The sequence below is a fragment of the Papaver somniferum genome, chromosome 5 (genome assembly GCF_003573695.1).
Source record: "Papaver somniferum cultivar HN1 chromosome 5, ASM357369v1, whole genome shotgun sequence".
NCBI classification, from domain to species: domain Eukaryota; kingdom Viridiplantae; phylum Streptophyta; class Magnoliopsida; order Ranunculales; family Papaveraceae; genus Papaver; species Papaver somniferum.
The window spans coordinates 68708023-68712329 of record NC_039362.1 but is presented as its reverse complement, the minus strand read 5'-3'; the positions used below and the strand labels follow the sequence as shown (position 1 = coordinate 68712329).

The 4307-nt window shown below is 35.0% G+C and overlaps 1 long non-coding RNA gene across 1 annotated transcript; it reads right to left on the bottom strand.

The window, feature by feature from the left end:
* Nucleotides 1-381: 381 nt before the first annotated feature.
* Nucleotides 382-2744, bottom strand: LOC113277496. The gene is made up of 4 exons (XR_003324957.1): nt 2608-2744; nt 1980-2042; nt 1723-1773; nt 382-612 (listed from the first exon to the last, which is right to left on the bottom strand). It is a non-coding gene; the product is annotated as an uncharacterized LOC113277496 (long non-coding RNA).
* Nucleotides 2745-4307: the final 1563 nt, after the last annotated feature.

The following is a 4307-nucleotide window of genomic DNA, read 5'->3' as shown; positions in this document are numbered from 1 at the left end:
ATGCGAAAATCGTCTCAAAGATAAAAAAGTAAATATAAATTGAGAAATAAGTGGTTTAGTCTTCACTTACCTTTCGTTGATGAAGTTCTCCAAAAGCTTCGGTTTAACTTCTCCTTCAAACGGAAGAACGCAAATGATGACTAGTTCGTTTCTCAACTTCACTATCCTAAACCGAGACTTAACTAATTGTTAGGCCTGTCAATGGAAGAATATCCGTCGGATATTTAGAAATCTGGTATCCGACAGGTTAAGCACTACCTTATATTCGATATCCGATAATATATCCTATAGGATATCAAATCAGATATCGATTCCGATAGGTTAAGCTATTGGATATCGGATATTTATCCGATAATATCTGGTTCTGACACAAAAAATCTATAATATGTAAAACATATGCACACGTGAAATTTAAGTTCCATTTTTCATACATACCATCCATATCGGTAGTTATGTCTCTAAGTAAGTCTCTTACTCACACATACATGAAAATAAACACAAGCAAATGCTAAAGAAAGTAAGAAACTTGGAAACACTAAGTATGATAAGTATCTGTCACTCTCCTCTCCCGTCTCTGACTCTCTTGTCTTCATTCTTCTTCGATTTCCATATCTGCATTATAACAAGTCAACATTCAGATAACATACACAACTTCATAAGTTGTAATAATACGAACTAAGAAGAATAACAGATGAAACTAAGCATTGAGTTTAAGCAAAAAAAAAAAAAAGAGATGTTACCTTCACAAAAGAAATCTGGCAATCAATCGCTTAAGCACAACAATTGTATTCATATTAACAGTGCAAGTTAAGCTAATTCTTGACTAGATTTCTCTCTATCTGATTCTCTTTTTCTATGTTTGTCTGCACAAAAAGTTAAAAATGGAAAGGGAAGAAGCTTTTGTAGCAGTAGTCACCATTGAAGACAAAATGAGGGACCAAGTGCCTTACCCATCTTACCACACTAAGATTTTTCCGTGTTCATTGGTTTCTGGTTTTGGAAAAAAGCTGAAACCTTTTAACATTATTTTATTAAGGGGGATTCTAAGACAAACGTTAATCCATTGGACACTGGAAGACAATTCTCACAAAGTCCTTAAGTTGGGAGGTGGTGTGAGTGTGACACTGACCAAGCAACAGCATTAGCCAAGAACAAGCAGCCTAAAACAAATGAAACCCCACAAAAACAAAAACCATGTTTGACGCAAAGCAAAAGTCTTCGATTATTTGTCCCTAAAATCAACTTTCGTCCCTTTTGAGGTGGGTTTTTCATTCTTATACAGACCCTAATATTGTCAGTGGGACCAAATAATAGGACCAAAATATATGACCCTACTTTGTTTCTAACAAGCCATTGCATAATAATAAGAAATTGTGGGTGTTCTTCCTGCAATTCCATTTCAACTGCAGTTCCATATCCACTGTTGAACTGCAGTTCCATTTCACCGTACCATGTGTAACAATACCCAGCTGAATTCGAATTCTCAATTGAATAAACAATCTCACTACGAGGATCCAGTTTGTGAACAACAAATTTCACCGCCACTCTCATATCCTGGTAATCCTAGTTCTATCCTAGACTCCTAGATCTTGCTGATGACAATAATCTCAATAATTTACTTATTCAAAGATGAGTTAGCAAGAAAGATGTTTTGTTCGATATTCTATCAATGAGATGCATGAATTTCAGTAAAAATGTAAACCATGCATGGATGCAACTTACCAGAACAAGATGCCCAATTAAACTATTTAGCACAGCTGATTTACCAGCACCCTGAAACATTTATTCATAAAGAATATTAAATTAGAATCAAACATCATGACAACCGCAGTAAATAGAGCTTACATAATAACCAAACATGCAAGAAAAAAATGCACAAGGAAATTTTGAAGGATGAAAAGCTCATTCAGAATTCTTAAATGAAACCTTAATCATCTACGAACCCTGTTTTGAGAGATTCATATAAGAAGGTGAAGTACCTGAGTAGGAGTTTTGCTGTAGCTTTGTCCTATATCCTTTATTCAGTTCACAAGAGGTTGGAGCTGCAGTGGCCAACCATTTCAAATTCAGTAATCCACATGAAGTTCAAAATCCTTGAAATACAAAACATGAAAAATGATAAAATCCTACGACATATGTAGAAGCATCGTAGCAAAATTGAGCACACTGAAAAACCCTGCTATTGCTAACTCAAATCTCCATTATAATAGCAAGGTGAGACAATGATCATGCACAATAACAAAATCTCAACCAGTTCTTCCTTTTACTACAACCAGTTCTTCCGTTCCACTGTATTTAATTTTTCTTAACATCAGAATATCCATCAGGAACAAATTTCAATATTGAGTTATTAACAGAATCAATAACTATCTTATTAACAGAATCAAACCCTAACTATCAATATTAAGTTATTCTTCAACGTCATATTCTAATTCAATTTAAACCCATCTCAAATCTTTCACTGAGAAACAAATTTTATCTGTACAAAAACCCTAATTTTTTATTGCAAATTTGCAACACAGAAACCCTAATTTCATAACAATCGAACACATAAATCGAACAAATTAAAAGAGAAATTATTAACATCATAGAAGATTGAATCAATACCTGATTGTGATTGAGTGATTGATTATTGATTAACATCATTGGAGAGGCGGGAGCGAGACTGAGAAGTGAGAAGTGAGAAGAGAAGAAAAAAAGAAAAAGGAAATGAGTTCTCTTCAGTCTTCTCGAGTCCTCGACTAGTAGAGTCTAACGGTATGGAAAAATTACGCAAGTACGGCCCTATTATATAGGATATTAAACAAACAGATACAGCTTAATCCGATTTCGATATGTCAAGGAAGAAATATCCGATAACATATCCGATCCGATATCCGATAAAACGGATAAAATTCTATAAGATCTCGAATAATTGGAAACGGATTCCGGATATCAGACAGATATTGACAGGCCTACTAATTGTAGACTAGAAATCAAGATATAGTTTTGATAACTAAGTTTGACAACAAGCTTGATATAGCAATACTTGTGAGTTCGACCGAGCAATACTCTAACAATCTACCCCTTTGTCAATTTTAGTGGCAAAACTATTTAATACATATGGATAACAAAAATAAAGTTTTGAAAAAACTCTTCTGAAAAAGCGGGGTCTAACAACCTCACCCGATATTTCGATTAGCAATCTGTATGGATTAACTCCAATATACTTTCTAGAGAATCAACTAGACAGTCAGACTCAATCTAGATAAAAGTATATCAAAGAGTTAATATCTCAATCTCTCGATTTGATCTATATTTAAGCAGATGGAAATCTGCGAGTCTTTATCAAATACTAGAGAGATAAAGTTGGATGGTACCAAAGACCAATCTCCAAGTGTCAATCAATTTAAATCAACAACCAAAGGTTGGATATTCTAATTGATTGATGTTAACGCACAACCTGTGATATTTCAATTATATAACAAATATAATACGGAATAGAACAGACACCAGAAATTTTGTTAACGAGGAAGCCGCAAATGCAGAAAAACCCCGGGACCTAGTCCAGATTGAACACCACACTGTATTAAGCCGCTACAGACACTAGCCTACTACAAACTAACTTCAGTCTGGACTGTAGTTGAATCCTACTCAATATCACACTGATTCAAGGTACAGTTGCGCTCCTTACGTCTCTGATCCCAGCAGGATACTACGCACTTGATTCCCTTAGCTGATCTCACCCACAACCAAGAGTTGTTACGACCCAAAGTCAAAGACTTCAATAAACAAATCTGTATCACACGGAAAAGTCTATGATGATAGATAAATCTGTCTCCCACAGATAAACCTAAGAGTTTTGTTTCGTCTTTTGAGAAAATCAAGGTGAACAGAAACCAATTGATAAATTCTCGAAGAACAACCTAGAATTATCAATCACCTCACAATAATCTAAATTGTATGGTAGCGAAACTAGATATCGTGGAATCACAAACGATGAGACGAAGATGTTTGTGATTTCTTTTTATCTTGCCCTATCGGAGATATAATCTCAAGTCAATTATTCAATTGAACTCGTACGATAGAAAATGGCAAGATCAGATCGCACAACTACAAGAGAAGTAGTTTCGTCTGGCTTCACAATCCCAATGAAGTCTTTCAGTCGTTAACCTACAGGGTCTCGAGAAGAAACCTAAGGTTAAAGGAGAATCGACTCTAGAAAAACCAACTAGTATCACACATGAGGTGTGGGGATTAGTTTTTCCAGTTGCTATATGTCTCCTTTGTATAGTTTTCAAATCAAGGTTTGCAATCCAAGTTACCTT